Source organism: Pantherophis guttatus, chromosome 2, assembly GCF_059756535.1.
Source record: "Pantherophis guttatus breed Tessera chromosome 2, ASM5975653v1, whole genome shotgun sequence".
Classification (NCBI taxonomy): Eukaryota; Metazoa; Chordata; class Lepidosauria; order Squamata; family Colubridae; genus Pantherophis; species Pantherophis guttatus.
Window position 1 is genome coordinate 59,407,012 of NC_142064.1, and position 26,070 is coordinate 59,433,081.

Here is a 26,070-nt window from a genome sequence, read left to right on the forward strand (position 1 = left end):
ATCACAGATTCAGATGTCCTATGATGCAGATGTTTTTGAGTATAATCTGTCCCTTGAAAACAACAAACCAGCATTTGATGCCGGCATAGGATAAATTTTAACAGCATTTTATTTCATGTGTCGATTTTATATTTATACAAACTTAATGTTTTATCAAAACATCAGAGCTATAGAAAAGAGACTGATTGTTACAACTCAGTCACACATGCGAAAGCATTCATCATTTTGGGGCAGGCTTTTTTATTTATTATTATTAATATTATTATTTTATTATTATTTGATTTATATGCCGCCCTTCTCCAGAGACTCAGGGCGGCTTACAATGCATTAAGCAATAGCCTTCATACTTTTGTATATTTATACAAAGTCAGTTTATTGCCCCCACAAACTGGGTCCTCAATTTATCTACCTTAGAAAGGATGGAAGGCTGAGTCAACCTTGAGCCTGGGGAGATTCGAACTTGCAGTAATTGCAGACAGCTGGTGTTAATCACAATGCTATCAGTCTGCTGAGCCACCAGGCCCCAACCTAGCATGCCCCTTTCTTGATGCATTACATTCATTGCAGATGAATTGCAACTCTTATTCTTGTTTGGAACTGTGGGATTTGTGGCTCAATGCATTTGAAAACAGTAGGTCAGGGAAGGTTGCTTAATATATCCTGGTAAAGGTGGCAATCTTGTTTTTCTATTCACTGGGACGTGAATAAATCAAGCTCACAAGTGTCACTTAGAGCTTCATTCTCTCGTTTTCTTGATAGGGAATGACAAGTGTGGAACTTTGCACTTGTTAGAAATTCACACACTAAACTTTTTCATCTGATCTGATTCCACACAGATATTTTGTTGTTCATTTTAAACAGCAGACTGCTAATATTCTTTGCTAGGAAAGTCCTATTGTCTGTGTATCAAAATCCCAGCCACTGGGGATCTGTTTTTCCTTGTTGCAAACAGTTAAATATGCTGCAAATGAGACACTTGCATTGAATTGTCCTTCCTCCACTACCATTTTCAACATTGTCACAACTAAAATGTTTGTCATTTTGGCGTGTCTTTCTAATTTGAGAGTCTGCCATTACCAAAGCCTATGGGCATAATAGCTTCTACTCAGAGTATGAGGACTTTATATATATATACATTCAGGCTTTGTAGATTACTTTAATTCAGGTTTTCATTATTAATATCTGTTGCATCTAATGTGCAGAAAACACAGTATTTAATTAAAGTATTTTTATTTGCCTTGGGGTATAAGGCTCCTCTGAAACTTTAAGATTAGGAGATATGTTCCAAATGAACCAAACTTTGAGACACTTATTCATACCTATTTAATATAATGTGTATAGCTTATAATAGCATTTAATTACATTTTCTATATTTTAGAGGTTAGTTGGTTAGTTAACCAAACTAACATTAAAATCCTAGCTTTGCAAGATTCAGCAGAAAAGCTATGATTACTGCCTCTACCTGACTCGTCTGGTCAGTCATGAATCTCTTGAAATGCCTGTGGTTACTTTAAAGTATTAGTTAGGAGTCAGCTCCATGTCACACATCATATTATTAATGATCTTATCACTACTCATTCTGCAGAGGATGACTGAATCATAGAGCTAAAGGACCAAAGATGCATCTTTGGATTAGACAAGCTAGAACTTAGCTGCCTTTCTTTTATGACACATCTCTTGGCATTATGAGGAGACAAAATACTGATTTTTTTCAACAGCTTTCAGCTATATTGTCTTGAGACTCACACAGCCAGGTACTTAATGGTGATGTTGATTGTTTTGCAGTTCCATAATAGAGGTTATCACAGTAAATGGCTATTAGCCTCCATTCAATTTGGTAGGTAAATGTAGGTCTATTTTTGCACCTCTCAAATTTAATCATTAGAATTTTTCCTCCACATGGGGGCATCCATGGGGCAGGGAGATGAATAGTCAAAATGGCAGAATTACTATGATTGAACCAGAGGCGAAATCCAAATTTTTTACTACCGGTTCTGTGGGCATGGCTTGGTGGGCTTGATGTGGCTTGGTGGGCATGGCAGGGGAAGGATACTGCAAAATCTTCATTCCCACCCCACTCTGGGGCCAGCGAGAGGTAGTATTTGCCAGTTCTCCAAACTGCTCAAAATTTCCGCTACCGGTTCTCCAGAATCTGTCAGGACCTGCTGGATTTCACCCCTGGATTGAACCTCACCCCCCTTTATAACATACATCACATACATGTAAAAAGATAAGAGATTTGGTGGAAATTATAGGTTCCTCAGTCCAATGTAAAAGGCATACAAGGCTGATCTGATTGGTTTTGGCTGAGATCTTTCAAACAACACCACATAATAAGCATGTCTGCATGTTCATGAGAACCTACACAGACCTGTCCTTGAAAACTACTCAGAATCTATAGATCAGTGGTTCTCAACCTGTGGGTCGCGACCCCTTTGGGGGTCGAACAACCCTTTCACAGGGGTCGCCTAAGACCATCGGAAAACATATATTTTTAATGGTTTTAGGAATAATTTTATGGTTGGGGGTCACCATAACATGAGGAACTGTATTAAAGGGTCGCAGCATTAGGAAGGTTGAGAACCACTGCTATAGATGATCCAGAATGTGGCACTACTGGCAATTGACTTCTGGATGTAATTCAAAGTGCTAGATATTACTTCACGGTAAAGCCCTTCACAGTATAGAGCCTGATTACTGAAGGAACCACGTCTGTAACAACTTTTGCCTGTCTGATAAGATCCAACAGATTGAATAGATGTGCACTAGGGGCCCTCTATGAAACAAATATTATCTAGTAGGATCTTGCAAGTGTGCCTTTTGTAACACAGTGCCTGCTTGCTTGAATGGTAACCCCAGATATCTGTATGGCTCCCTGTTTGAAGATGTTCTGGAAGGCACTGAAACCCTGGTTATTTTCTTAAGCCTTGTGGGTAGGGTAATGGTGAGCCCCTGTAAAATTTTGTATGGTTTTATTCTATGTGACTCTTCTTTTGGGAGGAAGGCACACATCTCTTTGTTCTTTGTCCTTGCTTCTTTATAGTATAAAGTACCCAAAGTTATTGAGAGTTGGGTGTTTTTAAATCTATATGAATGAATGAAGAGACTCCTTAGTAAACTGTTACATATCCTTTCAGTTCAACAAAACAGAGTGGAAAATTTGTCATTTGATTTGTCACTTGATATATTCTTTTGAGCTGGTCAATGAACTGAGTCCTAGTTTCATGCCCTCAATTTACATGGAGTCCGTACCAGAAAAGTTAGGGCAAGTTGTATAGCATGGCTTCTGAATTGTTTTAAGTCTATTTATTAAAATGGCCTTTGCAGAGAGGTCTATATTTCCTTGATGTGCCTCTATGGGTGTGTTTATTTTTACTTCATGTTACAATTGTGTGTGGTTTGATTACATGTGCTCTGAGAAATAGGCTGCAATAGCCTGCAAGCACATCACTCTGGGTGATGTGATTGCAGGGAATAGGAGAAATGAGGCTTAGAATGGAGCAATAGACAACATTCAGAATTGTTGCCATTGTCTTTTCCAATTTTGTCAATAAACATTGAGACAATCCATTAACAATGATCCTGGTAGTTAGTCTGGATGGAGTTGTGCTTTACCTGAAGGAAGTCTGGTCTGCAACTTGGTAGCTCTTTTGGACTAAAGCTGTTGCTTAATCCATAGATGGAAATAATTGGCCAGGAGATTCATTTGGTGCACCAGTTGACCAGGATGCCTTAGCAACTGTAATTCATGCCTTGGTCATTAGTTGGTTGGAGTACTGTGGTGCACACAGGTGGGACAGTCTTTGAAGACCCTCTGATAGATCTAATTAAAGCAGAATGCAGTGGCCAGACTGCTAGTGGAACAGTCTCTTCATTGCAAGGTTGCTGTTCTGCCTTCCTACAGTATTAGCTTCTGGGCCCAATTCAAAATCCTAGTTATTATTTATAAATCCCTTTTAAGGATAGCACCAGCTTATTTAAGGCCCTGTCTTGCTAACGTTTACAGTATCCATGTAGTATGGTCGTCTCATGAATCCTGCTTGAAGTGCCTCCTTTTTAGAGATTCATGGGACCTGGATGAGGTAGCAGGCCTGGGAGATGCTTCTCTCAGAAGCTCAAGCATCATCCTTTCTTCTTATATTTAGGAAGACTTTATCATCTTTGAGCTCCAATTGATTGGCTACGGACATGCATCTGAAATTTGTCTGTAATGTCTGGTATGTTACATTAATTTATATAATTATATACTTTCCCCCAGCAATATGATTGGATCAGTTAACAAAATAGGCAAATAAGCACATTAAATTTATTAAAGTAATTTAAATAGAAGGGTGCCATGGGATAGTGTGTCTCAAACCTGTTTACATAATTTCCTTCTGATGTTCACTTGACTTGGAAACAATATTTTTAAAACCCACCATGTTCTTCACAAACTAAGACGAAAGGCCACTAGTGTCTTCCCTCTTTTATGTTGCATGGAAACAAGTGTTTCTGAATGTTTTTCATTGCTTGGGGGGAAATGTCACGTACAGTTTGCTGGAAAGCAGTTCAAGGAAAAGAAATCATTAAGAAGTATAATGATAAGGACTAATGATCCATAGAAGCTTCCCACTCACTGTGCTGGCAAATCTCCATTGCCTTTCAGACCTGTGGCTCATAACACCAGCATTTCCTTACAATGAAGCCCAGAGTGGGAACTGAGATGAGGCAAGAATGCCTCACACTTACCTTCTCACCCCTGAAAGCAAAAACTGGCCCTTGAAGGCCAGGAAACAAGCTTTACCATTTGTATAGTAACACTTGCCAGGCTTTCAAGATACTTCCCCATTCAACTATAAAACAGCTTGACACAAGAATACCACACAATTGCAAAGGCCAGTGAGGATGCTATGCAAATGGCTAAAACTGCCTTGTCATCTGGAAAGCCTTTTCTTTGAAATGAAAAGTATTTCAAGACTATACTTAATTGCACTGTCATTGCATTTACTTAGTTCCATAATGTGGGCTTTCATCAAAGATAATTTAAAATGTTCAACCCTGAGAAATTGATGGCAGAACTTTAGCTGACTCTGCACAATCACATTCACATCAAACCATCCCTGAATTTGCCTTTAGCTTCTTCGTATTGTTTTATCCGCTCCCTGTAACTCTGAGGTCCGGTTTGTTTGTTTAAATGGAACAAGTTACTAGACATCATTATTGTTTGCCTTACTCAGGAAATGAGATGACCTGGGAAAGTTTCCAACTATTGACTGAGGTGTTCCACTCTTTCCAATACTGTATTCCTTCCCTTTGTCTCTATTCCCTAATCTTGCTTCTTCTTGCTCACACTATTTAGCAATTAGCATTGATAAAAACAAACACTACTTTGGATGGAATTTCTTTCAACAAAGTTGTTTTCACAACTGCTAATGCTAACACCATTAGCACCACATGGCCAATCTACTGCTACAGTAAGATTTCCTGAAAAAAATATAAGGATATGAAGAATATTGTTATCACCCTTATAGAACTGCAAGCACTTTTCGAATACACATGTAACATGAAAGGGTTTATACAGAGAAAACAAGAAAACACAAGATTATCCAAGATACATAGAAAAGGGACAGAAAAAGGTTCTCCTCCTCCTTCTGGGGCTATTTCCAAGTGAGATTTTTAACTTACTTTACTCAAACCATTTTACAGGGAATCCTGATAATATCTCCCACTTACAAGTGTCTCATGTTTTCCTACTGCTTTTTCCATCCTTTTTTCTTACCACAGAATAACCCATTAGGGAGGGGGGGGAAGCCATTGCTACACAATGTCCTTTGATTGGTAGCATTAGGAATCCTCTTGAAAGGGTCAATAAAATTGATTGGCAGATTCAGGATAGATAAAAGAAAGCCATTATTTGGACAGTGCTTCAGCCAAAAGACACAGTGATTGCAACTCATTTAGATGCCTTTAAGAGAGGATTAGTATAGCTTTGGAAGACAGCTCTATTAAGGGATATTTATGATACATGAAACCTCCTAATTTGAAAAAAAATATCATTTGCTGAAGAAAAGCTAAGAACTTTGTTTACATGCCACGTTTGTGACTTTGATAGAGGTATCTAACTGGCCACTTTGGGAAGCTGGGTATTGGTTTGATCCCATAGTAAGGCTATCATCTTCTTTTGTTTTTAATCAACCTAGTGGTTACCTAATTAGAATATTTTCTCTTCCTGTGGTGAATTGTGGCCTTCAGGCAGAGAGGAAAGGGAGGGGGGGGACATGTATAATTTGCTTCTACTTTAATTGGAAATTCACTTTACTAGATTGATCTGCTTGTTTGAATTTGTGGGAATAAACTTAATGGAAGTGGAGCTACATTGGTCCTCCAATTTTTCACCTGGACACATTGGACAGATACGAGTTTAGCCTCAAGTGTGCATCAGATTCTAAATTCTAATGATCACTGTAATACAAAGTGTATTGCCATGAAGTTTCCGTATCAGGTACTTAAAGAATAAATTGCTATTAGTCTCTGCCCAAATAATCAGCGTAATACAAAGTATTGCCCTGAAGTGTAAGCCAAGCTTTCTATAAGCAGAGGCACTTGTAAGATCAAAAATTGTCATCAAAACAATGAAAACAGTACTGCACCATTATGATGAAATACATACAAGAGGGCTATGAGCATTTGTTTAATGAACATTTGAAGTTACAAGTGTTGAAAAAAATTACATTGTTAAATACAGTATTAACTTTTATTGGCCTTTTAAATATCAAGAGAAGTATGACTCTTCAGTTAAGACTGACCTACAACCAATCCTCACTTTTATGACTGGTGCATTGTCCCCATGGTCGCATGAACCTGATTCTGGCATTTGGCAACTAGCATGTAATTTACGATGGTTGCAGTATCCAAGGTCATGTGATCTCAATTTCCCACCTTCCTAACCAGCTTCCGACAAGCAAAGTCAGTGGGAGAAGCAGATTCGCTTAATGATTGTGTGATTTCCTTCACAACTGTAACAAAAAAATCTTGTAAATTGGCCATAATTCACCAAACAATTGTATTGCTTAGCAACACAAATTCTGGTCTCAAATGTGGTTTTGGAAGCCAAGGACTATATGTAATGGTCATTTGCCTCTCCTTGTCTACTCCTGCTTCTGAAAACACATCTGCCTATCAGTGACCAAGTAGAAAGGAGAGAAAAGGAAAATATAATATCTTGATCATGCTTACACTTATTTCTATGGTTTAATCACCTCTGAGGATTAGGCAACTTTATTCTGTGGAAGTTAGTAAATGGTCAGTGATGTAAGTCAAATAATCATTCAGTAACTAATATGGAAAATTTACAACAAAGCAGCAGGATGGTATCATGATTTAACTATTTTGTGAAGATGGGAAAAAGTAGACTTAACAAACAGACAATTTCCCCCATGTCTGAGAAAAAAGGGAAGTGAAAAAGAGACCGAAAGCCAGAATTAGTAGTATGAGAGAACCCATGAACAAATTGACAAGAGATACTAAATATGACTCTATGATACTACAATAAAAGCATTGCCCAGTGAAATAAAGCAAAATTCATAATTTGCTTGTACTTATCAGGGTTGATTGGTCTCCGACATGTTCTATTTTATTTTTGTTTGCAAATGGCCAAAAAAAAAAAGCCTTTGGTGATCCAATCAGATAAATTGGGGCATAAAGACCCTGAAAGCTAAATATTTTTCCACCCCATTTTTAAAATAAGAAGGAATAAGAAACAAAAGTAGAATCAGAAGGAATAAGAAACAAAAGTAGAACAGCAGAGAATAGCTCCACTTTGCAGCAATGCAAAGTGACACTGTGGTTAGAACTTCCACCTAACCTCAAAATGACCATGCTTCTATGTTGGGATGATACAGTAAGCAAAACCACAAAATAGCATGGTGTGCCTTATGAATATGATCTATGTCTGGGTCAAGCCCTACTTAACCATCATGCTCATTAGATAATTGGGCAACTCATCTTCTTGTCCTAATCTTGCTCAAAGAGAGAGTTTAGGAATAAAATGGAGGAATAAAATAAACACAATCTTAACTATTTTGAAAGGAAAACACAATATACAAATGATAAGTCCTATTCTTAATATTTAAAAGGCCAGCAGTATATACTGTATTTAACAACTAAATTATGTTGAATACTGTGATAACCATACACACCATAGATTGTTACGTTCCCCCTGCTCTATTTCGTTTAAGAGTTGCATATTGAGATGCTGTGATTTTAAGAAAAAAATCAAACGAGTGGATTTAGTTAGTACTTGAATAAAGAGTAACATAGATTAGACTTGAAAAAAAGTGACAATGATGAAACACTTCTATATTGTTGCCAAGGAGAAACACACACTTGGATAAATTTGACTTTTTCTGCAGTTTTGGCAATAGGAGTGTTCTATGTTTATCAACCTGGATATCAGGCAGATGATTTTTCTACCAAATCAGACTACTGGCACATCTGTTCCATTATTGGAGAACCTCTGATCCTTCAGAATTTGCTGAACTGTAATATCCTATTTCCTCCACTTCTATTCCTAATGAATGAGTCTATTTGGCGTTTGGTGACATTTGGAAGGCAAAAATACCCTCTTCAGAATAGTTCTGAATCTTCCATGCCTATGTTTGACTGTCATCGTCTCTTCTGGGTTTAAGACAAAAATATTTCATAAGGCAAGGCGATCACAATAGGAAATGCAAAACATGTGCTCTACTATTTAGCTTACTAATTCACAACAATGATGTGAAGATGTAGCAATTGCATTTTCTGGCCAAAATGCAGATTTTAAATGCACAGAAATGTGACTGGGGGGGGGGGGGAAGGATAATTGGCAACTTTAACATGGCACAACTACTGTGCCAGACCCAGTAGAACTTTGCATCAGTTTCAAAAGCAAACTCTCATACTTTTAAAGTATTCTCCAGAAAAAGGTGATTAAGAAACAGAAAAGTCTGCTTAACAAACATTTGAAAAAAATATAAGGTTGCATCACATTCCGTTAGTAAAACAACAGTGTATTCTGGAAGATCAGATTTGGATGTTACCTTTTGTGTAAAAGTATGTTTTTTATCATAAAATAAACTTTACTTGCCCGTGTAAGGCTTTTTTAGGAGGCTTTGCAACTAATACGGCAACTGTATATTTTTACAAAAATTACTAGTCAGAAGAAAGTGACTAAAGATTGGTTTTTATTTTCTCAATTTTACCAGCTATAGGGCAAAGGCTTGAAGACTTCTGAGGGAACAGACATCCTGAACCAACAGGTTTATTACAGGTGGTCTTCAACTTACCACAATTGAGCCCAACATTTCTATTGCTAAGTGAGACATTTGTTAAGTGAGTTTTGGCCCATTTTATGAGTTTTCTTGCCACAGTTAAGCAAATCACTGCAGTTGTTAAGTTAGTAACACAGTTGTTAAGTGAATCTGGTTTCCCCATTGACTTTACTTGTCAGAAGGTCGCAAAAGATGATCACTTCACCCCAGGACCTTTATAAATATGAATCAGTTACCAAGCATCCGAATTTTGATCACATGACCACAGGGATGCTGCAATGGTTAAGTGTGAAAAACGCTCATTAAGTCACTTTTTTCAGTGCTGCTGTAACTTTCAAATTTTTGTAAGCTGAGAAGTACCTGTATTCTGGTTTACATTATTAGCAAGGATAAGCCAAGATTCTCCCACATCTCAGTGGGACAGGTGTGTAACTAGCAACTAACAGGACTACTGTAATAAAGATTGTGCGAGCAAAGTCTTATCACAGGACCAGTTGAGTCTAGCTTGTCAAGAAGCTGGCAGTTTAAGGAGCAAGTGCTTCTTTCTTAATATTTCTTTTCTCAGGATTCTGGGAAATGGAGGCCTTTTAGTCATTGAACTTTGGGGGTGGGAAGAAGATGGCCGAGTTATGGGCAAACGGTGATTCAAAATGAGCACCTCCTAGGACAAAGTGTAAATATACAACAGCAGCAACAATTGACGATTATGGTTACTTGCCTTAACATACAAACACTCCTAAAAAAAATAAGGGCGCCTTTTTTTTTCTTTTACGAACTTTTAAGCTCTGTGTACTAATAGCAAGAAAATAGGAAATGATATTCCCCCGCCCCTATGAGGAACGGACCATTCCGGAGTGATCCTTAATCCTTGTTTGCAACACACCTACGTTGTGCAATACCTTCGCCTGTCTGCACACAGTTCCCAGAAAAACCACCAGAGAGACAGTAACAATAGCACGTGAATCGAAGCCTTGGTGTCTTATAAGCAAAGGGCTGTTGCAATCTTTTCTTTTTGGGGGGAGTGGGCGGGGGGGGGGAGGGAGCCAAAGATAGATGGATGCGTATGTCTGTGGATCTCTCATAAGGTCTTCCCGGTACGAGCCCCCCCCCATCGACTTTCGCTCACATATGATCTCGAAGATCGGTTGGTTTTTTAAAAAATTATTATTATTGACACTATACACAGCAAACGAGATGACCATGCTGGGTTAGGGTTGTTGTAGTAATAATAATAATAATAATAATAATAATAATAATAATAATAATAATAATAATAATAATAATAATCAACGTCATTATTTATTACTATGATTATGATCCTGATCGGAATTGAATGAACGGAATGGGAAAGGAGAGGGGGAAAAATCCCAGCCTAAATAAATCCAGTCTTATTTCCCCCTGTGATTCTCCTCGCCCCAGCCTCTGCTTTTTAAATCTCCGCCTCTCACCGCTACTCAAGGCATACCCCCCCCCTCTCTCCCCGGGCTTCTCTCCCCCCAAGCGGATCGCTGGAGGGCAGAAAAGCTTCTGTGGGCCGCCCGCTGTTGCATTGGCTCGCTCGGCCTCCTCCTCCTCCTCCCTCCTTCGCTGGAGCCGCCGCCGCCATATCTGCGGGGCAACCCAAACTTGTTACACCCTGGCACCAACTCCTCCTCTTTCTCGGTGCGGCCGGGCTCCTTTTTATTTCCCATCAATTGACGTGCGGGCGGCCAGGCCCGGCTGAACGGTTCCTGTAACCGGCGGCGGCGGCGGCGGCGAGGGGCGCGTTCTTCACAAAAGCCGCGACTAACGAAGTTGGAAGGCAGCGTAGCAGGTAAGCTCCTCTCCGACGTATCCCATGCGTGCCGCTGACCGCAGTCTCCTTCTTTCAAGCCTCTGCTGCAGCGGAGCGCGGGGGCGGGAAAGGAAGGAGGAGAAAAGAGGCGGCGAGGAGCAGCAATAGCTCTCCGGCTTTGCAAGCCTCTTCAGCCGCTGGAGGATCTTGTGAGAGCGGCGGGGCTTTTGCCCAGGTTCGTATTTGCACAACGCTGGAGCTCGGGGATCGTGGATGGAGGGGGGCGGGGGGTGGGGGGTAGAGAGACGGTATTTCTGAGAAAAACCCGGGCGACGTAGGCATTTGAAGCGAGCTGGTGGAGAGTAATCGGTGTGCGGTCGGTTGTAGCTACGGGAGAGGCGGGGTGTCTGCATTGGAAATGTATCCCCCGCCAGGCGTGGAATAAACAGTAGATCCTTGGCTTAGAAAAAGAGGGAGAAATCGGACCCGAGGACGCAGAAGGTGGCCGGTTTTACATGATCGGGAAAAAATGGTCTTTGGAAAATGGTAGTGGGTTTGTGGGGTTTTTTTTTCTCTCTCCCCCGATCTAATTTGCAGGGAGTGGCGGTCGTTTGGCAGTGGCGGGCGAGTATAAAGGAAATGTGGAGTTGCAGTGGCTGGCCGCCCTAGTTTTCTACTATGGAGAGTAGACCCATGATATTTGAAACACATCCCTTACCTTCCGCATGCGGGGATCGCCTTACAACGAATACCAAAACGTTTCCACTGCTTAATGGATTAGATTTGGAGGAAGAAAAAAAAAAAAACAAGAGTGCTGTGCTGCGTTGGGGGGAGGGGGGGTTCCCACTCCGGGAGGGTCTTTAATTGCTATGGGGGTCTGCATTTTGTATTCAGTTTATTTCACTCTTTTTCCAAGTGATGGTTGACGCCCCCTCTCTTTGATTTTGCCCAGAAATGTCTGATGACGTGACCTTTGGCTTTCTTTCTTAGCAATCGGTGTTCATACGTTCACCTGCCTCCTATAATCTCCAACCCCCCCCTCTTTTTAATAGTCTGAATCGTGCAATCCCCTTTGTGTCTAAGGTTCTATGGAAGAGGTGGATTTCCACTGTTGCTCTGTCATGATTTACTGAGGCCGCTCAACCTTACACTGTTCCTGATCATTTCAAAGACCTTTTCTGCTTCCCCAGTGACACTTTCATAAGGCGAAGGCTGAAAGAAAAGGGCCCTTTGTAAAGATGGAGATAATATTGGGGGGGGGGGAGACATATACAATGTGAGATCCTGTTATATTAGCTTTACATTTAAATTTGAGTTATACAATACTGTTACATTAAATTTGTTATGCTGTTATTTGTTACCTTTCCATTTATGGGCTCAAGAGCGAAATGCTGCTTCTAAACAAGGGTGGAGAACATCTGGTCCTCCAGATGTTTTCTGAACTAGAAGCCCCAGCAGCTGTGGCTGGCATGACCAGTGTGAAGGATGCTGAAAGGTGAAGTTCAGCAATTTCTGGAGAACCCAATTCCCACTGCTGTGCTGGGAGTGGTAGCCTCAAACTTCACTAGATTTATTGGTTTTCTTAATGGTAGTAATAATTATATATTTTGACTAGTCTGTGGCTAGATTTGTTTTTAAAAGAGTGCCTAGCTATTCTTTTAAAATGCGGCTTTACTAAAGAGAGTAAAAAGGAGAACCTTCCCTGACCTGGGACCTTGGCACATTTTGTCCAGTGGGAGTAGGTATTATTTGGAGTTGTAATAATATCCTCAGGAAGCTGGGATGGATAAAGCAAAGAGCGCCTTCTCGGCCTGTGTTTCTTCAGGTCATGAATAGAATGTTTTGGAATTTGCTATTTCAAACAGAGGAGGGGATGTGGAGTGGGGCTGAGCTGCACCTGTTGTTCACATGCAGCTATCCTCCAGTGAGCTCTTGCTTTATTGGCAAAAAAACCCAAAACAACTCTAATACACGAGCCTGTTTTTACCCACTCCTCATAGCCTGAAAGAACTTTATTAATCCTCATGCTAAACTGCATTCTACCAGTATGTTATTTTTTTTTCTTTGCATTCATTCAAGTTAAGTTTTATTTGGCTATTTTAAAAATGTGATCATTTGGGGTGTGGTTGGATTTTGAACCAAACTCGGCAGTGATCTTGACATTAAGGCTTGGAAGACATGACATTGTTCTAAATGTACTTTATTCACTGATTTTTATACATTAGGCTTGTATCCCATCTCCGGGTGAGCTTCTATGGCTGTGGTTGTCCCTGAGCTCCAACCTCCCTGATTCTAAGTAGCACCTTAGACATTGTACCACGTTGGGTTCTGATGGACTCCAAAGTGGATATAAAAGCTTTGCTTATAGCTGTCCCTTATGTGGGTGTGATCTGACGATGCTGTGTAACTCCCATATGGAGGTTTTGCATCTCAGCAAGAAGTACTATGTATTACTTTTATACCACAAGGAGTGAATATTGCTCAGGATTAAAAGGCTTTGTCACGTGGGTGGTGCTATAGTGTAAATAATCTTGTGGCCTTGTGGAAGAGATCTTTTTAGCATTATGCACAAAATTTGATCTTAAGTGTGTGCATTGGTCAGAAAATAAGTTTCTTCAAAAATTACTATCATATTTTTGAACAGTTGCTAAATGGGGTAGCTGCCAAACGAGGAGAAACTGGTAGTTGTAAAGCAAAGATTACTATTTTCATGTCTTAGTTTTACCCCAGATACCATCACTGCCTATCCATTAGATCAGGGGTCTCTAACCTTGGCAACGTTAAGCCTGGCAGACTTCAACTCCCAGGATTCCTCTGGGGAATTAATACCTCAGCCAGGCTTAACGTTGCCAAGGTGGAGACCCCTGCATTAGATGGTATGCTATGAGAGATTATGATGGTGCAAAAAATTATTATATGACGGATAAATCAGGCATGCAGTTAGTGAAACAAACTGTGAAAGTGGATACAAATGAAGCAAACATGATATTTAAGGTTGAATAAAAGGGAATAAGATATAAAAGGGATTCCTTGCTTTGAATGGCCTTAAGCCTAACCCCCCCTGTATGTTTCAGTGAAATAATAAATTATAGCCTAGGGGCCTTCAACATTTCCAAATGTAACAGTAATGTCTTATCCTAATTAGTCCCATAATGGTCTCCAGGTTTTGCCTTTTTTGCTTTCTCTCTTTTCTCTCCTTCAAAGATTTGAGAAACATCTGCATGTTGCATGGATGTTTGGGAAATCTTTGAGATATTGAGTAGGGGGTTACATGTACATGTTTGCATAAATTCAAGTCCACTAGACTTTATAGTAATAAGAGACTAAAAAAAGACAAGGAATCTGTACTTGTATGAAAAAAAATGTTTCTGATATATCTCTTATTAAAAAGAAAGTCTAAACAAACATTTTGTAGTTCCCCCTGTCACATCACTGAGGAAGGGGTCTAACTTGCTAGACAATGGTATTAAAATAGGAACACAGAAATTACTAGACTGTGAAAGTTTTATTTTAGCACTTGGAGCTGGCAAAACAGATAGGAAGAGCTTTGTGCAATCCCTACTACTAACTGCATGCATTCATTTTTGAATGAGATGTTTTTCTCTCTCAGTGATGTCCCTTGCTGCTTATGGAACAATGAACCAGTTTATAGACAAGGCTAGCAGACTTTAGTCTATTGGTTGCAGACAAATGTAGATTTATGTTTTTTAATCCCGCCTTTATTATTTTTATAAATAACTCAAGACAGCAAACATAGCTATAATAATCCTTCCTCCTATTTTCCCCACAACACCTTGTGAGGCTGACAGACATTGTCTGGACCAAAGTCACTGAGTTGGCTTTCATGCCTAAAATGGGATTTGAACTCACAGTCTCCTGGTTTTTAGCCTGGTGCCTTAACTACTAGATCAAATTGATAAATGTATGAAGTAGCCTTCCCCACCCTAGAGTCTTCAGTATATATTACTCTGTAATATCTACCTTCTCCATCTGGTAGAAAGTAATTTTTGCAGAACATTCTTTTTTTCAAAGATGCTTTCTTGAGCTTTCAAGAAAACAAATTAAGTTTTATTGTCTTGGCTTCAGTTCTTTTCTTTAACTACAGAAAACATACCAGAAATTATTTCCTAGATTAAAGCATAAAATGGCTTGGGATCTCCAAACCTGGAAGGCAGGTGACTTCCAGGATGTTCAATGAAATAATTTGCTCTTAGCAGTTTGCTTACTCATGATATTTACTGGAGGATCTAGTTCAATTCAGTACTTCAGATCCCTCCACCAGTCTTTAGCTACACGGTGCATGCTAGACATACTGTCTTAAAATGTCCTAAGGGCACCTAGTTGGGAAAGACTTCCGTACTGTTTTGACCCCTGTTGTTCTATAAGGCAACTCAGCCTGATAGAGGATCTGTGTAGATCTTTCTGGTTATGTAATTCAGTTTCAGGCCACTGAGGAAATTATAAATGGGTACATGCAGTTCTACAATGCAGCTTTCTCATTGTTTTCATACCTCAGTTTCCCAGTTTGGTCTGATACCTTTTTGTATCAGTTTTTTTTGGGGGGGGAGAGCTCCCCCCCCCAACAAGCTAAACAATCCAACACATAATTAGAAATGACATCTAATAATACTGAATTTTAGTGGAACAAAATTTGTCATGAGTTGCTCTTACAAAGACAAAGTCTATTATCTCTTAAATTATTATCTTGAATTTTAGTTAAGATATCCTAAATTGGTCATGTGGGAATATTTTATTTACATTTTCATCACCTTTCATCTCCCATCAGTTTTATTATTATGTTTTTACTTATTGTTTTTAGCTTTAATAATGTGATGTGAGACATCCATAGGCTTTTGAGTAGAACAGAGTAAAAATGGCATAATACAGAAATAGTGCAGAATAAGTATGTTGGAGTAAAGCTGTGCTCTTACTAAGAAGGAAATTTTCCTCTGATTGAAATTTTGCCTCTGCTCTAAACTTTTTCTCTGCTGCTACCTTGTTTTTCCAGTCATTGAGTGTGGGAGCTTAATCATGTGACAATGGCTAGCATACAATTAATTTCGATACTACAGAGGTGACCCATATGAGTGCCTTCAGATATTTTTCTAGATAAGAATAACTTTCCATAGTAAAAGGAAACACAAACATTATACTATATTCCATGACATTTACCAAGTGAAAGTTCCTTTCTGATCAAGAAATAACAATTAGTTGTATTCTAAAACGGACCATTCGTCCATTATTTAATCAGAAAGAATGTCTCATGCCCTGATAACACTGTGAAAAACAAAAGATGTTGCAATACTGTACCAAAATTTCTGTCATTGTTTTCCCAGAACATTGTATTCCACTTTATCAGTTCTCTGTGCTTTTGAGAAGTACTTTGACACAGCAGTTTAAGAGAGAGGCTATAGTACTGTATTCATAGGTAAATAATAAAACATTAAATCATGTTATCTAATTTTGCTGAGAAGAACATGTATAAAGTACAACATTCCCTTTTTAAGTATGGTCCCATTTCTGAAATGTTATATTTAATCTCTGTCTTCATTGTGTATCTTAGTTAAATATAGGCATTTTGCACAATTTACCTGTTACATCTCAGTAATAGCTTGTAACTTAGTAAAATACTCAGATTTTAAAAGTTCCATTTTCCATAAAAATGGAAAGATTTTTATATGCAACTTTATTCTCATTGACTGCAGAAGGTTCACGCAAAAATAATATTTCTTAGCTAATAAATTAAAAGTAAGAGATGTCATTAAATCCAGCAATACATTTAACATTTAAACCACTGCTAAGCAATGAGTCGTAAAGCGTGACTGATAATTTAGTGACAGCAATCCTTGCAGTCCTGGTTGCCATTGTTAACTGAATCCCATAGTCATTACACAAGGCAGTTTCCTGATGGCTTCCCACATCAAGTCAGTGGGGAAGCTTGCAGGAAGTTGCAGGTCCCAAATGGCTCACAGACAAGCTGGCAGGCAAGGCAGGTAAGTGGGTAGTCCCAGGTGGGTGTGAGGGAGGTGAGGCTGCACTGAAGGGTAGATGTTGCTGTTGAAGTTTGAGTGTAGAAGGGCTGGGAGAGAGTGAACAGGTGTTGGGACTTACAACATTTCCTGCTGGTTTTCTCATTAATTATCTGGGAAGATGGTAGGGAAAGTCACAGGCTCCTGTAACTATCATAAATGCAAACTGTTTGGTAAGCTCCCAGATCACAATCATGTGACTGCAGGGATCCTGGGAGAGCCACAACCCTGAGGACCAGTTGTAACTACTATTTGTTCAACACTGTCACAACTTCAAACAGTCACTGACCAAATGGTGGTAAGTCAAGGACTACTTGTAAGACTTTAGAGGTCAAAATCAGTGCTTTGAAATCTTCTTGGAAGCATACTGGCAACCATACAACTTCCACAGTTTAGACGTTACAACATTGAAACAGTTGTTGTCTATCACCATGTGGGTTGCTGCATTCTGCAGCAATTGAAATGTCCAAGTAGTCCTTAAAGGTAGCTGCAAGGAGAATAAATTGCAGTAAATCACTCTCAAGCTGGTGAGGGCATGAGTGGTTGTCCCCAAAGGTTCCCATTTCAGAAAGGATTGCAATTAGTACATCAACCAATACTATGCAAATGTTCTCCTGACCAAAATCTCCACATGCTGATCAAATGGAAGCTATGAATTCAAGATAAATCGCGAACCTATTTCTTCAAGAAGAGTGCTGTCCACTGATGGTATAGAAGCCTCTGCTAAACCTCAGTTTTAACAGACTAACAGAGTTGGAGATCTTGATCAGAGAAAGACATTGGAGATCTTCCAGTCCAACCCCCTGCTCAGGCAGGAGAATATACCAGTGATGACTAATCTTTTCCGGACCGAGTGCCCAAATGTGCGTGTGCGCATGAATATGCGCACGAACCCACAAATGCCCCCGTGCATGCACCCCACCCCCTGTGCATGCACGCCCCCACATCACCCTGCACATGCGCGCATGACTCCTGTATGCACCTGCAGCCCCCCATGTGCCCCCATGTATGTGCATGCAGCCCCCTGCACACACATCTGCGCATGTGCACGCAGCCCCCTGCACACGTGCAGCCCTCCGCGCATGCGCGGCAGAGACTCGAAGACCAGCTGGCTACCACATGCGCGGCAGAGCTAAACTGGGGCGACGGCTCGCGTGCCACCTCTGGCACACATGCCATAGGTTCGCCATCACGGCTCTATACCATTTCAGACAAATGGTTGTTCAGTCTCTTCTTAAAAGCCTCCAGTGATGGCTCACCCACAACTTCTGAAGACAAGCTTATCTGCTGGTTAATTGTTCTTACTGTCAGGAAATTCTCCTTAGTTCCATGTTGCTTCTCTCCTTGATTAGTTTCCGTCCATTGCTTCTTGTCTGCCTTCTGGTGGTTTTGAAAATAGGTTGATCCCCTCTTCTTTGTGGTAGTCACTCAAATATTGGAACATTGCTATCCTGTCACCCCCAGTCCTTTTTACTACCCAATTCCTGCAACCATTCTTCCTATGTTTTAGCTTCCAGCTCCTTAATCATCTTTGTTGCTCTTCTCTGCATTCTTTCCAGAGTCTCAATATCTTTTTTTATAATGTGATTGAAACTGGATGCAATATTCCAAGTGCAGTCTTATTAAGGCCTTATAAAGTGATACTAACACTTCATGTGATCTTGAATCTGTCTGTATGTTAATGCAGTGTAGTATTGCATTGGCTTTTTTGGTGGCTGCAGCATACTGCTGGCTCATATTTAAGTGGTAGTCTATTAGGACTCCCAAGATACCTCTCACAGTTACTTCTGTTGAGCCAGGCTCCACTTATTCTATACCTGTACATTTGATTTTTCTTGCCTAAGTGTAAAACCTTACTTTTCTCACTATTGAATTTCATTTTGTTAAATAGGACCCAGGGTTCAATTATGTCAAGATCCTTCTGGATCTTAAGCCTATCTTGTGGAGTGTTGGCTATTGCTATGGCATCTGCAAATTTGATGAGTTCCCCTTCTATTCTGTCATGTAAATCGCTCTGTCTTACTAAATTCAATTGCAGTCAATTCTTCTCATCTAGTCATTAACTACCTCCAGGCATCGTGTAAAATTGCTCACTGAATTTTCTTTCTGGCTTAGGGTAGAAATATATAACTGGTAATATTCAGGTACTCCTCATTTAAAGACTACAATTACAGGTTACAACCAACAACTCAGTTATTCAGCAAAGTAGTCACAAAGTTAAACTAACTATGCTTAAGTTCTTACTTTAGCTTTCCTTTGTTTTAAAGACCTGTGAACGTTGTAAATATGAGTATTGGCCACAAACTTTCATTATTGTGGTAACTCTGAATGGTCACTAAAAAAGGCAATCACTACATGAGGACTTCCTGTATACTGATCATACTTCAAGTGAATAAACTCCCCAAGCAGTTTCATGTAGACATTAAAGAACGGGAAGGAAATTGAGGCTTGTGGTATCCCATACAGGAGAGGCCAAGAATTCCATAGCTTTCCTCTCATTATCATTACCTGAAACCAACCAGTCAGTGGGTGTCAGTCCCAGTAGGTAGACAAGATCAGAAAAGATAAAATTATTTTATTGATCTTGGCTACAATAACAGAATCTTGCAAACCTGATTGTGCGATAACTTTGTCCCTTTCTTACACTCTGGTGCAGGGATCCCGAGCACCTGGGCCATGGCCCACTACCGGGCTACAGCCTGTTTTGAACCAGGATGTGAAAGTGATGGGCGAGTATGTGCAGCTCCATTTCTGTGAGAGGTGGGAGCACGTGTCTCCTGTTTGTGCAAATTATTGCTTAAGCAACGTTTGAATGTTGTCATTTTTCTGGACTTTTTAAATAAGTGTTCAGCCCCTTTTACCTAAGTAGCAATTCTTGCATATTTCCATCAAGGCCATCTTCCTTACATTCCACCACTAGGAGTGAAACCACTGAATGACGGTGCCTCCAACACTGTTCTCAGGTAATCTAGAAGAATGCCATGATAGATAATCTTGAGAGATCCAAGAGGCATGTTCTCCCAGTATCCAGGTCTTGGCAGAGATCATCTGTATACCAGAATCTGAAACTATATTTAAAAAGCTAATCTATATAAGTTCTTTCATCTAGGGTTCTTTCCATTTGCACTTCTGCTATCTTCTCCAAAACAAAGAAAACTAGAGTTTGATCTTCAGAAGGAGTTATACCACTTCCTCCTTCAAGGCAAGAAGCACAACCCCCTCTGTCTATGAGCCATTTATCACTTCTCTATTTCAATTGCACCCTTTTAACCAGCAAAACAAGATCAGATACAGATCTAATTCACAGGTGGCTTTTGAGTATCAAAACCTGTCTACTTCCTGATTTCACAAGGTCAGAAGAAGTCCAGCTTCCTCGCAAAAGTTGATCTAATTACCTCAGTTCCTGTTCATAGTGGTAGTCATTGAAGCATGCATTTTTAGGCTGCACAGCTTAGCACTTTTATGAACGAACATCTAATATACAAGCTTTGAAAATTATTCAATTGAAAAGTGAAAATCTCCCTCACACTGAGAGCTTCTAGTGATTTCATGCACACATTCATGCAATTTTCTGGAGGTAACAATATGTAATGGTTTGTTTGGCTGCCTTGTAAGAGGTTTTTTGATTTCTCCGTTTAGCCTAAATTCTGGTGGTCTATCAGAATCCTAAATGGGCCTCATCCTGCTTATGTTCTGAGCCCAGATGTCTATCCATTTTGTGAGGCAAGGATTCATTGTGTAGTAACAGAAAATGTTATTTGATATGCCTGCAGTTACCAATCAACTGGTTTCAACCACATGTGTAATTGCACAGATTGTCCTGCTCCTCCCTCCCCTCAGTATTTATATTGTCCCCTCCTTCCCCCTCAGTATTTATACTTTTAGTTGGAAAATTGTCAGGGTTTTATCTTCTTGCTCTTTCTTATTGTCCAGAGTTTATACTGTAAAATAAACAAATAATTGGCAATGTGTAAATATGGTGTTTGCACATCACACCTAGAGTTTATCTTACTGTTATTTAGTGAACCAGCTCAGTTTTGCAGACCTGTTAATATATGACTTGTTAATAACAGAGATCCTTAATTTTGCCTGGTTACAGCACGAAACGTATTTCTAAGAAATTATCCTGGAACATAGATGAATTTATTTGTGGGTAAATATGCTTGGATGTATACTCAAAAGCATTGAGTATCAAGAGCTGTGGTGGTGCAGTGATTAGAATGCAGTATTGCAGGCCAATTCTGCTGACTGCCAGCAGTTCGAGTCTCACCGGCTCAAGGTTGCTCAGGCTTGCAACCTTCCAAGGTCGGTAAAATGAGGACCCAAATTGTTGGGAGCAATATGCTGACTCTGTAAACCGCTTGAGAGGGCTGTAAAGCACTGTGAAGCAGTATATAAGTCTAAATGCTATTGTGATTTTGTTGAAGGCTGATACAGAGTAAGAATGATTAGCATAAGCATGTATTTTGTTCTAAAGAAATAGGTATCGTTTCTGCATATTACAAAATATGTTTACCGGTTTAATGAAACTGGCACTCAGCTATTTTCTAAGACAGGGTTTTCAAGCCTTTGAGGCCTCAGAACATTTTCATAAAAAAACATGTAGCCTTAATCCCTCTGATCAATAGATTTTGGAGATTTTGAATGTCAGCTGTCAACCCTTTCTGTTGTACCTTAGAAAAAAATCTATTGGCATCCCTGGAGCAGTGTCCATGTGAAAGTGGATGGCTGAGTGGAGTGTGGTCCCCCCCCCCCATTGCCTCGTGAAGACTTTAACACTTGTGCCAGGGACTAAAGAGTAAAAAAATCTCAAACATACTCATCATTGCCTCAACACTGCTTTTCAGTGGTGCCCATAGCAATTGTTCTAAGAGGCTAAAGGGAAAGAGGCTACAAGAGGCTAAAAGAAGAGGGTTTTCCCCGCCTTCTGTGGAACTAATTTTAGGGAGCCTAGTTTGAGAAATAAAAATTCTAGGATATTATCTGATGGTATGTATGCTTGCTATAGTTAAGTGCATCTAGTTCAATGGAGAAAAGTGGGCAAAATCTAATCCAAATTTGGTTTGAGGAAAATGTAAAGTTGAAATGTTCTTACTCTTTTTAAACACTTTTGCTGGTTTTATCCAATAATCTTTATCTTTATTTGATTTCTCTTTATTTGATATCTTTATTTGATTTATCTTTATTTGATATTTAATAATAAATAACATATAAACTATGTTTCTAAAGTACATACAGGAGAGATACACTAATGTTATGTAATCCTGTATATAATTTAGAAATTATTTTCCTTGGGTGTGGAACAAATGAGTGTTTCAATTTTACTAATTGCATAGGCCACATAGATGATAAATATATTTTGAAAAGCTATTGGAGCTTTATTTCCTGATTAAATTCTGGGAGTATTTTATTGTGTCTGGTGAGTTATATGATCTTATATGAGTTATGGGTAGTCCTCACTTAGTAACTGCAATTGGGACTGGCAACTTTGTCAATAAACGATTTAGTTGTAAAGTGAAATATCACACAACTGCACTTGACTTACAGTTTGACTGTTGGTTTGTTTGACAGGCGTCAGTTTGACTGGTATCGTGAAGCAAATAACTAATTTGGGAGTACCTGCCAGCTTGCCCCTTCCCCCCGACATTGCTTGTCGGAAGCTGGGTGTGAAGGATGCAAATGGCAATCATGTGACTGGACCACTGTACCGCCATAAATGCACTTTGGTGGCCAAGTGCCCAAATCATAATCACATGATCACTGAGAAACTGACACCTGCATTTTTGAGGCCAGTTTTAAGTCTCCTTTTTCAGCAATATCATAACTTTGAATGGTCATTTGAGTGGTCACTAAGCAAGGACTATCTGTATTGGAATAATGCACATGAGTATGCTAGGAATTGAAAGATCTCGGACTGATTTCTGCTTGTACCCTTTCATAGCTAGGTGTCTGCAATATATCCTGAACTAGTTCTGACTAACTGAATTTTTAGGAATATTTAATATTTATGCAAAAAGATGCAAAAGGAGGGACAGAATGAAATATGAATGACAAAAATTAAAACATTTGTTTATTTTAAATAATTACGGTAAATTGCATTGTTAAATTGTCCCGCGCTGAGTTGCCTGCAGCCAGTTGGCCATAGGTGTGTTGGCCATGGTGAGTTGGCTGTGACAAGTTGTCCCATTCCAGCTTCTAGTAGTGGTGCTTGAAATTTTATTTATCAGACAGTTATATAATAACAATATTAAGGCAGTGATAGCATCTTAATATATAATAAGGACCTTTTCATCTGCTTTTTTCATCCTCTTTCCCTTTTCCTCTAGTGCTGTTCATCTGCAGCTAATCTGGCTTCATGGGTATGGTGTCTGCCATTTCCAAATCCATATCTCAATTGATGTCAATTATTTGGGATTTAGGAGAGGTCATTCTATGATAAGATTAGAGCAAGCTGTTGGGAACAAAGGAATGATCAGATACAGTACTGTAGAAGCTACAAGGATCTTCTTTCTTTTGAAGGTGCTGATTTTAACCCTTTTGTATAACAACTAAAAAGTATTTGTTGCCTTTTTCTCCTTCCAGGTCCAGGTCCCTTTTATGTAGCAATGAAGATATTGGAATCCTGACAAAGTAAAAAGCTTCAGAAAGAAAATAAAAACAATTCCCCTTTCATTGGATTATGCTTAATTTGAAGAAGAGAAGGATTTTGACAATTTTAAAGAATTATTATTGTTATGGTTAGTCACCAGTCAGACAGATGATTAGACTGGATTTTGCATTTGTATCCACCTATTGAGTCCTTCCCAAGGACTTGGCATAGGCAAATATTGTTTGATTATATTGTCAAATAAAGGTCTATTATGAGTGTCTGCAACCTGCAGCTCCAGAGCCACATGTGGCTCTTTGATCCCTCTCCTGCGGCTCCCTGACAACCCAGTCGCACGACCTGCTCTCCAGCCTGAGAAGGTGTGAGCCTGTCCACAGAGCCGCACGGCTGAAGTGCCCCTAGCATTTTCTCAGCAATGGACACAACCGGCTGCTTTTTGCGATTCCGCGTCCTTTGCGTGCAGCTCTGTGCCAGTCGTGGTCCCCTTCGTGTCGGCTCAGGAAGGAGGGGAAGAGGGAGGAGCAGCTGCCGCCGCTCCTGGATACAGGGAGGAAAGAGCTCTGGCTCTCCTGTGCAGCGCGGCCAGCTACATACCTGAGCACGCAGTGGGTGGAGGGGTTGCTGCCACCGCCATGATCCTAGCCCAGGAGGGTACCCTGCTTGTGCACGTGCGTGTACACACAAGAGAGAGATGAGAGAAAAGGGGAGAAAAAGAAAGAAAGAAAGAAATGAGAAAATGGAGGGAGAGAATGAGAGAGAGGAAAGAGAAACAAATGAGAGAGAGAGAAGGGGGAGAGGGAGAGAGAAATGAGAGAGAACTGGAGGGAGAGAATGAGAGGGAAAAGAGGGAAATAAAAGAGACAAGGGGAGAGAAAGAAAGAAAAAAGGGAGGGAGGAGAGGAAAAAGAAAAATGAGAGGGAGAGAGAGAAAAGGGAAAAAAGAAATGATGGAGGGAGAGAATGAGAGAGAAAAGAGGGAAACAAATGAGAGAGAAGGGGAGAGAAAGGAAAGAAAGGAAGAGAGGGAGAAGAAAAAGAGAAAAACAGAAATGAGAGAGGGAGAGACCCATTTCCCACAGAAAACACTGGGAGCCACAAAACCTGGGTAGTTGTGGCTGGTGTGTGTGTTTGTCATGTGACTGGGTGGGAGTGACATTGAGTTGGCCATGCCCACTCAGGTTTTGTGGTTCCCAGTGTTTTCTGTTGAAAAAGGATCCAAATAGCTCTTTGAGTGTTTAAGGTTGCAGGATTATATTGGAGGTTGTAAACTGTTACAAGTAAAGCTACCTTTTGCAATTGACTGAAGGTGATTTTGTCAATGCCAAGGGTGTTCTTCACAGTGCTCCAGATGTTTGGGATTGCACCCAAGACACCTATCATTATTGGCACTGTCTTTGGCTTTTATTTATGTTTATTTATTCTATTATTTTTATACTTCTATTTTCTATTTGAATTCTAAAATCCTGAGCACTTTTGCTTCTTCTTTTGCTATAACTTCATCTATTTTGTGGTCCTCCCATGTCTTTCTTGCAGGCAGATGGTATTTCTTGCAGATGTTCCAATGCATTGTTGTTGCTACTTTGTCATGCCGTTATCTGTAGTCAGCCTGTGCGATCTTCTTGCAGCAACTAACTAGGTGGTCCACTGTTCCTTCAGCTTATTATTATTATCATCCATTAAAGTTCTTTTTAAATCGCCTAATGACTCTTACCTGTCTCAGAGGCTGACATCCTATTTCTCTCTCCTTTACTGTTTTTGTTTTTTATTTTTCTATTTAGTGTTCTTGCTGCAGGGAGGAGAATGTACATGGAGTGTGCTTTTGGGTGTGAGTGATTTGCATGATAGAATGCTTGATATATGCAGGTGGGGGCCCATTCATCTTGTAAATGTGGTACCTTATTTTCCAGGCAATTAATTTTAATTAGTAGTTATTAAAACGATTATTCAGTTAGTATAATTTTTCGTCCTTGCCCTGTCTTCTGGCAGAGGTGTATGCATATGTATATAAATACAGATGCATACACATTACCACACACAAACACATGTAAATGTGTCACATGTACATATTCATTGAGTGGAGAGCAGAGGGAGTCTCTGGGATTGATTTCAACTATGAATGGCAATTTGAGGGGAAAGCTGGCCATTGCATATGGCTTCCATCTGTGTTCATATTTCTTCTTTCTGTTGTTTCTGACGACTTACAGGCAGGATCAAACAGTGCTTCATCAAGGCAAATCTGCTACCTGGGGGGAAGGGGTTACAAGGAATTTATTTATTTTTATTTTCATAGAAATCTTTCTAAGAGAAGCTGACACATCCCCAAACCTTTCATAGAAAACATAGGGGTAAAAAGAACTGAAAACTTCAAAAATA

At 39.8% G+C, this 26,070-nt stretch overlaps 1 protein-coding gene across 13 annotated transcripts in view; it reads left to right on the forward strand.

Moving 5' to 3' along the window:
• The first annotated feature begins 10,734 nt into the window (after positions 1 to 10,734).
• The window catches only part of SEMA4D (semaphorin 4D), a 105,499-nt gene continuing 90,163 nt past the window's right edge, over positions 10,735 to 26,070 (forward strand). For 2 of the 13 annotated variants that reach the window (XM_087886034.1, XM_060690580.2), the window contains exon 1: positions 11,091 to 11,296. The gene's annotated coding sequence lies outside the window, so the exon portion shown is untranslated. Of the gene's footprint in view, positions 11,297 to 11,376; positions 11,563 to 26,070 lie in introns of those variants that run through there. The other 11 variants (XM_087886026.1, XM_034410037.3, XM_034410036.3 and 8 more) reach the window with 10 other exon arrangements.